The sequence below is a fragment of the Hibiscus syriacus genome, unplaced genomic scaffold, assembly GCF_006381635.1.
Source record: "Hibiscus syriacus cultivar Baekdansim isolate YM2019G1 unplaced genomic scaffold, ASM638163v2 tig00110482_pilon, whole genome shotgun sequence".
NCBI classification, from domain to species: domain Eukaryota; kingdom Viridiplantae; phylum Streptophyta; class Magnoliopsida; order Malvales; family Malvaceae; genus Hibiscus; species Hibiscus syriacus.
The window spans coordinates 2,883,071-2,896,177 of NW_024062758.1; positions in this window are offsets into that span (position 1 = coordinate 2,883,071).

Genomic DNA, 13,107 nt, shown 5'->3' on the forward strand with positions numbered 1-13,107 from the left:
CTTTGACAGCTTGTGGACCATGAGGGGTCTTATTATTGCAATAATGATAATCGCGTTTTCATCATTGTAACATATTCAATCAATTCTTGTGTTTTTGATGATTTTTATATCAAATTATATCCATTTCACATAAACATATCGCGTCCAAGATGATGAAGCAACAGGCAAACAAGCCTTGCCATTTCACTAATAAGTGAACACACCACCTAGTTCTATCACCATGTAAGCAGCTCACCTGCTTGTCACCTTAGAGTTGATATTTTAGGATTATTTTTTAGTTTATATAATATGTATTAGCACTGCCTAAAAATTTGTTAATTTTATTAGTTTATAATTAATGAGTTGATAAAGTTTTTGAATGGAGTAAACCCATAACTAAAAAACGCACTATTAGGAAATTCTGCAATTTAAATGGAATTGAAACGAGCTAGCTTGAACGGAATTTCATAATTGCTCACCCACACCTAATGACGTAGGAAGGAAACCGATCATTCATCACCATTGGGACCACCCCATCACTGTGATCCTGCCATGTAACCGAAGCACCTTGATAATTTTATCAGAACAGCTAAAGAAAAGTAAAAACTCCAGGTTGACAAAGAGAATGAATGTAGAGAATCACAGCCAACTGAGGAGTCTCTTTATATAAACCACGCATCATCCCCTCACAAGACCTCACCGGTGTATATTATTTCTGGTCTTAGCTACAAATTTTCCTACAACTCTCTCGAAAAACATAAAATCTCTTGTTTTGCATTAAGAACTGGCTAACACTAGGGATGAAACCAACAAGAACCAAGACGTGGTTCTTGCCCTCTACGATGCCCTAAACACTCGAGACGTGGAGACCGTTCACCGAATCCTTGCCCTTGACATTGAACGGTGGTTCCATGTAGGGATTCAAATCGCGGCCGCGGCCGTGTTTTCGGTCGTATTGCGTTTATCGCAGTCGCGGACGTAACGGATGCTATCGCGGTCACTGCGGGTATCACGGACGTGAATTTTTTTAAAATTCGCACAACTTATCATAAAATATAATAATTATAATTATAATTATAAAAAATTACTTTTAATGATTTTTAGAGAGTTTTATAACCTATATAATCTTATATTAATACGTGAATGCCATTTTTAAAATTAGTTCAACATGGAGTGGGAGTTGCACAAAGTTTTCAAAGCAACCATTGGATGTTATTAAAGAAATAAATGTTTATTGAAATCTTAAAACTACAAAAGAACAAATTATTTACCGGTCTTTGGATACATTTGGAAAGTTGAGTGAGATTACCTCAATGAAATGCATAGAATCAACTTGGTTTTGTACTCATTGAAGCATAATAATTTGAGAACAAATATGAGAAAATTCAATTTCACTGCAACAATGACAATAATACGTTAAACACTAAATTGATAAGGAAGATAGAAATGTTTTAATATCATTAAAATTAAAAACATTGATTAAAAAAGTATTTAAAAAACATACCTTACAAAAAGTGGTAGAGGAATAATTTAATTTTCACCAGTTAGTGGAATAACGAGGAGGTTTATATCCTTCACCTTCATTTTGAGAGCCTTCTTGACTTGATTCTTGTGGCCTTTGCCCAAAAATATATCCAAAAAAGTAACATTTTCACCTTGATTTCCATATAATTGATGTGGATGATATATCTGAGGAGGAGGATACATGAGAGGTGGAGGTGGGTGATACATTGGTGGCGGATAGTGCATTTGAGGTTAATATGGCACACCATAATTAGAAAATGATAGATAGTAGCCATATAGTTGTGGATAACCATGTGAATGTTGGAAATATGAAGAATGTTTCGGTGGATAAAAACCATGTGAAGGACTGTGTAAAGGTCCTTGAGTGTTAGTAGATGAATCTCTCTACCCAAGGTTACTAGAACTTGATCTTCTACCAGATGAAGAGCCTTCTGAAGTATGCTTCTTACCTTTTCCTCTTGATGGATCTTTAAGTTCACTTCTATCTCTTCTAGATTCCGGAGATATATTTCCACCAAATTCTGATCTATCACGAAAATGTCCACTAGTGGTACCAACCCATATTCTCTTCCATATCGACTAGAAGATCTAATTTCATCTCTACCACAACCACTACTATCATCATCATTATCATCATCATCAACTGGACTTAAACCACCACCATGAATTCCATCACCACTTTGACTCGATGTTGAACAAGAACTTGAATGAGATATATTTTGTTGTTGAGATTCATCAACATTCATTTCATCATTTGAGGTATCCATAGGCAAGACACCGACAATTTCACCATCTAACAATGAATTCTCTTTCTCTCAAAGCCAATCTGATAATGGATCAACATCTTCAAAGATATGATCAAGGTTGATAGGATTAAAACTAGTGTTTATATCATCGATGCTCATTATTTTCTGATGTCTTATATGGAGCCTCATATTATAATAGGTGAATTCTAGTTTCTCAAGTCTTTTATACTTCTTGTTTCTTGCCTTGGTGTGAATATAGATAAATGTGTTCCAATTTTGTTTGTAATTTGATGCAGAATTTGTTTGACTTAGCACTTAAATTGCTAATCTTTGTAACTTAGGAACACATGTGTCATATATTATCCACCACTCAGTTGCAAAATAATATTTAAATTTCAAAATAACTTAAAAATGTACAATATAACTAAATAATATAAATTAAATAATTTAGTTAACTATTTATCTGGATTCATTTATCTCCAAGTGGAGTACCGAATGTCTCATGTTTATCTCCAAATAGTAACAACGGCATAAATAAAAGATAGAGTAAAAACTAAAAAAAACATTTTCAAATTATGTAATTAAGTTACAAATAATAATATTTGAATCTAACCTGATTAACCATCATGACTTGAGTATCAATAGAAGGTTCTAATCTTTCAATTATCGATCGTGTACCTTCTAATGTCTCTATAAATACATTCTTAGAGTGTTCCACCCAAATTGAAATTGAGAGATGAGAAAATATCCTAAGCATAATTTATAAAAATATCATTAAATAATAATAATCTAAAGCTTACTATAATAAAATTCTATCTATAACAAAATAATAAAATATAAAGATAATTCTAATTATATGAAACATTTTATCTTACCAGCTGAATGCAAGTTAGAATGCATAAAATTCAATCTATTGTCAGTAATTTTTTCGTACTCAATAAAATATCGACAATCTTGTTGAATGCTTGTTTAGCTCTATCAACAGTCTCATAAATAAAGCCCATTGTTGGTTTTTCATCATTATCCAAAAGTCTCAATATTTTCAATAGGGACTCATAAACTTTTATATGGTCATTTGCCTTTTTCCAAAAAAATAAATTCCCAAAATAATCTTTTTGGCTTCATAAGCAAGTCTTTTTTTTTGTTTTCCCCATTTTGAATATTTAAATTCCTATATTTTCATAAAAATAAAATAAAATATTTTAAATTATTTAAAACTAATAAAATCATTAAAAGTTACTATATTTAAATAATTATATAACTAATTATAAGATACTGACCTTTGAATTAAACATATATCTCAGACCTTATTTTTGTCTTGTTACCTCTTCAAGCTGAATAAAATGAGTTGCGGATCGAAGTATTTGCTTCCAGTTTGTATACTTCTTCATTAGATCAACAGTCCAAATGTGATTGTATATGCAACAAGTCACATTCTTAGCCTCATCTAGCGTTTTTTTCTGCACTAGATCTTTTCTCAGTATCTTCAAGGCATAAATCTAAACAATGAGTTGCACATGAAGTCCAATATAGATGCTTTCTTTTCAACATTATTTTTTCCAGCGGCTTTCATTCTTTCCTCATTATCGGTTGCTATTTGGACAATGTAGCTTTCTCAAATTTATTCTACAACTGAATATAATAAGTTGTAGTAGAACTCAGCATCTCTGCTACGAACACTTGACACATCCACAAATTTTAAAAAAATAATTCATTTACTGCAATAAACAAGAAAATTACTGATATGCATTTAGTTCAAACTGTTGGTCCAACCATCACAGATTAGAGTTGCACCCAAATCTTTCCAATGAGTCTTTAGTTCATTTACCCAATCACGAACTCGTTAAAACTCTGACTCCAAATACACATCTGAAACCTCATAAGGTGTTGGGAGTTTTACACCTACAACTTCTGTTGAGACCTGAATTAAATTATATAACCATGGAGAGCTTGCTAATTGAAAAGGAAGACGTTCGTATATTAAAAATTTATATCTCGCTTTACCCATCTTCTAGCATAAAGTTTTTAAAAGGGAACTAGTGACCTTTAGTTGTTTTTGCTTCTAACCAATTAATCTATAGCTCCTCGTAAGGTAAACTCATACTCACTTGGGATGGATTTACTTGTTCTTTCTCCATGATATCCTCCAGCTGATCCACGGGAAAATCACCCTTCTTCATGAATGTTACTCCAACCACTACTACTTCGTCTGAATTCTTCCCTTCTATATCACTCATGTTGTGATTGGATACTTTCTAGAGTTGCTTGTCTCATAGCATCAATATCATCAATGAATCTCTCATTTTCATCATCCTCTTCCGTTAATTGGGATAAAAATTCATTTGTTCTCCTATTTTTGTCTACTTTATTTGTGTTTCCTTCTTTTAATACATTCATCATACTTTATCTAATGACACCTGTTAATAAAATAAAAATAATTAACATTTTATATTATTAACAATTATATGCACATCTATATTGATAAATTTATAATAAAATTCAAAAATGATAATAAAATATCACATACTAGTAGCATTAGGGCATGGTGCAACATTTCTTGTTTTACGGGCAATGTGCTCTTTAAGTCGTGTTATTCATCCTTTCACAACTTTGCCACAAAATTTACATGCAATGCTTCCTCTTGCATTTGGCCATGGAGTTCCAAAGTGCCAACCTATATCATTACTTGTGCACCTCTAATCCTTTTGTCGGAAACTCTTCACATGGTGGCATGCTTCATTTTTATTTATATACAAGAAACATAAAATTAGAATTAGAATTTAAAAATGTAAACAATTCATTACATCTATTATCATAATATAATAAAAAAATAAACATTACTAAAATTGAAAAAGTAAGCTTATTGCATAAATTAATAGATAATAAAAATAATTTAAGTGTATGAAATTATTTAAAACCCAAAATAAGATATTGGATTAGTTTTAGTCCAAATCTATTAACCCAAAGTAAAATTATTTGTGTTTAAAGTAAGCTTATTGGGTCCGTTTTGGTCTAAACCCAAAACATTAAAAGTAAAAAAAATATTTAACACCTGAAATAGAAATCCTTAAATCATTTCTTCTTCATCTTCTATCATGCTCGTGTGTGAAGAGGGGAGGCAGAGGCAGAAACGCAGAAGAAATTTAGAGATTTTTTTTTTAATTCGTTTGATTCATTCCTTTTCTTCCTTATTTTCTTTGTTGCTTTTTCTTGTTCTTAACTTTCTTTGCTTCCTAACTTATTTCCTACCAAAAATACCAATTTATTTTTACTTTTATGTTGCATGCTACACCAAAAGAAAAGCAAGAAGCAAGAAGCGATTTTCTAGCCGTTTCTAGTCGTTTGTCAACGGTCAAATTCAACGGTACTATGGAAATTGTCACCACCGGCTAAAATAATTCTAGCCGTTGGAATTTGGGTATAAATAGGGGTTTTGGGTTTTGATTTCTCATCAAACTCTGAATACGAAAACAATTGAGAAAAAAATTGAGTTTATGTGCAAAATCCTAAAAAAATGGCTTCTCGAGCAGAGATGTTGCGCCTTGACACCGTTCATGTTTCATCGATCGAAGTCCCACCAAAAGTAGAAGAGAGTATTCGTCAATGCGGGATGACTTTGAAAGATCCGCATAAATTGATGTTAATATATCTTAAACAATTTGGTCTTTATTCAGCCATATTTCTACGTGACTTCAAGGTGTACCCAACGTTGATTGAGACTCTAATAAAAAATTGATGGCCCGAGATGCACACTTTCCATTTCCCGAGTGGTAAAGCGATGATTACCTTAAAAGACGTCGCTTACCAACTCGGTGTTCCTATCAATGGAGACTCGATGGTGAAGCATAACATGTAGGACCCCTCGACGTTGGTGTATCAAGTTTTGGGAAAGTGGCTGTCATCAAATGTCATAGAGGGCTATCGGGTAAAATGATGTGGTTGGAGTTTGAATTTGAAGTAACGAGGGACTCTACCGAGAAAGATTTTATTTTCGCATCCCGGGTATATCTTCTCCAACTTATCAGAGGGTTATTATTAATGGATAAATTCGGTAATTTGGTGAACACACAATATTTACAAATATTAGATGACTTCGGCAAGTGTCACAGAACCAATTAGAGCTCGGTGATTTTAGCATTTCTATACCAGGAGCTTTGCAAGGCATCTATTGTCGAGCATGGTCGAAAAGCTGACGTAGCAGGTTGTCTGATACTGCTACAGTCCTGGGCATGGTATCAGTTCCCCTTTTTTACGCCGATTATAGCAGCCCCCATGGAGTTTCCTCTTATATGAAAGTAAATTTCTAACATTATATTTTAAATTTGATAAACTTAATTTTTTTACTCTAGTTTTTATTTTTTATTTTTAAATATTTTAGATGGCACCATAAAATAACTAAGACTAAGTTATCGGGTGCCACAGTAAAAGATGTACGGATGAGGATCGACATTGTCGGTCGATATGCGATATACAACTCTTTTATTATTTTTTTAAATTTTCTAAACTTTATATATATTAACTTTGATATTCAATATTTACATTTTTCTTTCCTTCCATATATTAATGACGAGATCCACCGGTTATTATCGCGGGATTTTTTTTAGGGGTCTGAGTTATGGTGTGTCATGACACCATTACTACATTTTACGATTGTGGAATGGCACGACGCTGATAAAGTGATGCGAAAATTTGTGTCGAATCAACCGATTCCTACGAATATCGTTGAAATGGATGCACACCATAGAATCGATATGAGTGGGAAACATTCGAAAGATTGGCCAACGAGGTATGCTGTCTACATCGAGCATTGGAATCAGCATCAGTTATTGTCCCCCCGCGTTATGAGATTACACCGTTGGACCTTGATTTCGACCATTATCCCTATCTCATAAATTACGAACCAAATGGAAAACCATATCTCACAAAAACAAAACAGAGGGAAGAATGGGAACAACATCAAGCCAGATTTCTCAAGTCCAAGTCCAATAAAAAATTATCAGCATCTTCATCTTCTTCAGCATCTGTCATTGAAGATTACTACCATTCATTTCAGGCTAGTTTTGGTTTTTATACCTCATATTATACTTCAGCCGTGACTCAGTCGACTTGGGTTGAACCTTGATGCAGGGGGATCCGAGACAGATGATGCTGAGCTGTCAGATTGCACGTTGATGGCGCTGAGATACCATGAGTTGGCAGATCAGCGCAAAGGCGGGAATTGATTGTGACATGTTCCTCATTGGGGTCGTTTTGAGTATGTTTCAGTCTTTTGGCCATAACTTTGGCTACAGGTGTCAGAATCGCGCATAAGACCCCAATCCGGAAAGCTCTTTTCGACGCGCACGCTCTCCACATGAGCTACGCTCCATGTGGCCTTTTTTTCAACCTCAAATTCTGCCGTTTTCCCTTCCGAATCACTAGATTTAGTTATTTTTTACTATTTATGGTAATATTTCGATTGTTAATTAGGAAGTCAATTTAAATCCGATTTAGGCCAGATTTTTGGGAGATTGCTTATTTTATTTCGAATTTCAATTTAGAGTGATTTTCGAGATTTTGCTATTTTTGGCAAAATTCGAATAAAGACGATTTTTTTGCTATAACAGTCCGGCTTGTGGACTGCTTTTTGGATGGTTTTTGATTTTATAATATTTTATTAAACCCTTTTTTTCTCTGGTTTTTGGGCGAATTTTCTCTTGTGAATCGTCTGTCGGAGCTAGCCTACAGGATAATCACTATTCTGTCTGGCGTCAAACCTTCATGGGATGCATCTATGGGACAGGAAGATCAGGGTTAGGGTGAATGAGATCACTTCATATATAGTCAACGAAGTCGTCAAGTCGAATCAATAACGACTATGATGGCGTCAAACACCATAAACCCATCCTCGTATTTCGAATGTGCGTCTGAGAGTGTGTTGAGTACACCTTAATTTTTTCAGCAACCAACCCAAGATGCATCCGATGAAGATGATGACGATGACGATCAAGGCGAATGACGAGTTCGTTAAAATGACGAGTTCGTTGTGCACTGTAAAAAATGTCGTAGTTCCCAAAATAATGTTCGTATTGGCCCAATACCCTAAATAATTGGCCCGCCTGGGGTATTAGGACAAAAAAACTACAACTAGAGCAGTGGACATGTCCAAGATAGGAGAATCGATGGGAACATTATGAGTTTTCGGTACTCTATTTATTCCAATAGTTTCTACAGTCATCATCAACTATCATCTCAGTTCATTATCTTTTGGTTTAATAAGATTTTATCTCAAGGTGAATGAATGTGGTTGTTTGAGAATTTTTGCAGAAATGCTCGGAAAGAACTGCTAAACTGATACAGTGGTGACAGGTTCATGTTTTTTTTTGGCTATGAAGCTGGCCTTTTTGCTATACTTTTTTACAGAAAAGAATCATAATAGCTTGTTGATGCATATATGTGATGATGACGATGATGATGATGGAGTTCCCTGGTCATCTGCATCTATAACACTAACCAAACATTGTTGTTGCATGGAAGTGTCCTAGTTCATAATAGTTTGTTGATTTTTGTTATACTAACCCAAGTAGAAGACTTAAACAATCATATAAGATTACGACTGATAACCTTTTACGCATGTAATATATTTATAGTTTTCGTATAATACACCCCCGATACATACATAACAAATTAGCAGGAACAACCCCTTGTATCTGACATACATGTATATACAGAAGAGAAAACTTGAAGTCTCATGTAGAGCCATTGAACTTAGATAGCAAGAGCAACCGGAGGATAGTAGTACAAAAGCCCAGAAACAAAGGAAATCCAGTGTAGTGTGTATGACAGTCTTCTTGCACTCGTCAAAAAAACCTATCAGAAGAAGCATCACTATTACATGACCGAGTTTGGTTTTTAGTTCACTCACTGATTTGATTTCTAGTTCACTCACTGATTTGATTTCCAGCCGTCTTGTTCGTTCTTGGGTAAATTACAAATTTAGTAACTAAACTTTATTCTCTCCCCTATTTTACTTATTTAAAATTAATCTGATTTGAAATATGCGAGTTAAATTTTACTAAACGTATATATTTACAAATGAATAATGATCCGTTCATATTTTTATTTCTTAAAATATTTATGATATCTTGATTTAACATTTAATATTTCTTTTATTAAAATTTCAAGTACAAACAACTTAATATGTTGTTTATTACTTGCATTATAATATTATATATTATTATAAATTAAATCAATATGTCGAGTAAAAAATATGTGATATAAATGAATTGTTATAGATTACAAATTAAAAAAAATGAACCGAATTAGGTGACTAAAATAGAACAAAAACTTAAGCTTATTGATTATTTTGAACAAAAAAATAATTAGGTGACAGAAATAAAATTGCGAAAATAGTTGAGTGGCTAAATATGTAATTAACCTATGTTATTTGTAACCGAGTTAATAGTTTGGGACAAATGAGATAACGATTTAAACTTCAAGAGACAAAATGTCCTAAAAAAATACTTTAAGGGCAACTCGATACAAATGACAAACTTTAAAAACAATGATGTATTTAAACCTTTTTTTTTTCAGTCACGCTAATAAAATGGAGAAAGTATGAATCGGGACTACGATCTCTGAGTAGGCCGAAAAACATCATTTTGTTTCACAAAGTGGGGAAATTATCCTTGCCTTATTATTCATGGCTGAGAAGGGATCGTTTTTATATTAAAACAATTCTGTTGAAATAATTCTCTGACATAAATATTAAAATTGTAAATTGTTAAACGAGACTTTGATTTGGCTTGATGTAATTATATAAATAATTTTCATTTTTATTAAATAAATAAATAATATAATAGTTTCGATAATGTCAGATACTGTTACATTATTCTTATAAATAATCTTATATTTTGTGAACCAAATATTCTCTTAATCTTATATTATAGCATGAATTAAATGACCTCAATGGTTAAGAGATTGTTGTTATCCCTTAAAGTTTCAAGTTTAAGCATTATATATGCAAAAATATAAGTATTAATTGTCTGATGGTTGAGTGTATTTGAACATATACTACTTTATATTCACCCAAAATTATTTACATATAAAAAACTGTAATTATAATTTAACTATTTTATGTCCTATGCTTGATCTCATTTCTTATTAAATGATTTTTCATTCTAATATTATAAAATTATTTATGGTTATAATTTCGATATTTATAGTTATTTCTCATATATATGGTTTAATATTTTTCAATACAATATAAAAGAAATTCTCCCTGTCCAATGCCAAGTGCTTCCATGAAAGAAAAGGCATCCGCCCATAAGTATAACCTAAGATTAATCATAATATTTGTTGGTCATTCCTATTGAGAATACTTTTTCCACACACACAAAAATGTCATCATTTTCCCATTGATCAATCATTTCATTGATTTATAAGCAAAGTTTGTTTTCTTTTCCAGGAGTTGAAACACAATTTTCGTCATCTACCACCACCATTTCTGGGCTTTTCTCTCATTTTCTTATCCATTTCTGCACTGTTTCTTTCTTCACATATCAAAAGAATCTTTTAATACAATAAACTATTAATTTCCTAATTAAATATATATAATTATTATTTGATACGTGTCGCAACCGTATTTCGGTTGGGCCCCGGGATTGGGCTTCGACTTGAAAAATGTGGATTGGAGTCGCCACCAATCATTTATTTAAAAATAAATGGGTTGATCGGATACCCTATTTCTTACCTGATCTGCGTTTTACCAAAGATGTGTCGGATTCGGGAGTCGGTTACAGTTAAGGAAGGGTTAGCACCCCTGAACTGCCCTTTCGGTACTACGTAATTTCCAGTTGTCTTTGGTTAAGAAAAAATGTAAATTTAAATTAAGAGGTAAAATAGCGATCTCGACTACTTACAATTGATTGATTTGAAAATGAACCCTTTAAGAGTCAAAATATGTATTAGAAAAGGCGATGAAAATAAATTAAAATTGAAAAATAAAGAAAACGAAATGAAGAACAAAATAACAATAAATGATACACTAAAGGTACCATAATCAACATGGAGATATAGAACATGAAGGAAATAAGAATGAAGACAAGTATGACAACATATGATAAGGTAAAAAAATGCAAGGATGAAGAAATAAGAGAATAAGACACAATAAAATGGAAAAAGAAAAAAAAATAAATAGGGAAAGCATAATAAAAGTGAAATAAAATAATACAAATGTAAAATAATGAGAGTTAGATAAAATGTACATATGTACATATATAAAAAAATGTAAAATAATAGCGTATAAAGTAGAATAAATAAATTAATAAGAAATATAAGAATATCAATACCATATATATAATAGCTAAATATGAGAGGGAGGAAAAATATATATAATAATCATAAAAAATATAAAAAAAATGTAAAATATAGCGTATAAAGTAAAATAAATAAAGTTAGTAAAAACATATAATAATATTACACCATATCTATATAATAGCTAATATGAGAGGGAGGAAAAAATATGTATATAATAGAAAAAACTAATAATGAAGATAATATAAATATAAAAAAAAGTAAAGAAATAATAGGATAAAATGCAAGATGTATATATATATATATAATATAACATATGAGTAGAATAATAATATCCTAATAATATATATACGAATGTAATAAAAAACTAATAATAATATAAATATATAAATAATATAATGTAATATAAAAAATAATTAAAATTAAAATCTCGAAAAGGATTAAATTGAAAGAATTATAAGCTAGAGGTCAAAATTCAAAGCAATATTAAGGGTTAATTTCGATTTGGGGGGGGAAACGACTCTTTTAAGGTAACGAGGGATCAAAAGGGTAGTTTACCCTATTTTGACAGGAACACGCGGATGTTTTAAGTATAAAACTCAAAATTTTCTTCAAAATACTCATTTCTCTCTTCTCCAAGCCGGGACACCCCCTCTCTAAACAAAAGAATATAAGCTAGAGGTCAAAATTCCAAAGCAATTAAGGGTTAATTTCGATTTGGGGGGGGAAACGACTCTTTTAAAGGTAACGAGGGATCAAAAGGGTAGTTTACCCTATTTTAGACAGGAACACGCGGATGTTTTAAGTATAAAACTCAAAATTTTCTTCAAAATACTCATTTCTCTCTTCTCCAAGCCGAGGGACACCCCCCCTCTCTAACATTTCTCTGAAATGTTCTTCGCTTGAAGAACAAGGGTCACATTTTCTGGAAACCGGTCTCCAGCGCCGCCTCGCTGCCGTCGTTGAACGGCGCCGGCCGTCGTTCATCGGCGACGAATCTAAAAAAAATGTATTTTATAAACTATTTTTTACCCACAACTCAAAAATCTAAACGTTTTTTCAAAACTAGCCTCGTAGGACTGCGGATCTAGAAAAGAAGAGATCTACCTCCTTTATTTCCTTCTCGAAATATTCTATAAGCTTGGACCTTCTTTGGTTGCTATTGTGAATTTCTCTGCCTATTTTTTTCCTCCCCTTTTGGGTTCTGATTACATATATTTATAGGAATAAAAAATCCTATTTTTAGGTATTTACAACCGAATAAAACACTAATGCAATTTGTTTGTGTTTGTTGATGACGAATGAGTTTCGTTCGCCGGGTGCTTCGGAGCTGTTGGCGTTGACGGGGACATTGGATCCGTGAAGTGCGGTTGAGGAAGACGTGATGGACCAGGGGACTTCGGGGGCTTCTGGATGAGATGCAAGAAGCGACGGCGTGCTAGGGTTTTCTAGAAACCCTGATTTTTAGAACGGTTCTTGGGTCCCTATTGTAGGGCTTGTGATTTGGGCCATTATTGTTGGGCCTGTAACAGAAATTCAAGGATTAATAATTTATAATATGATA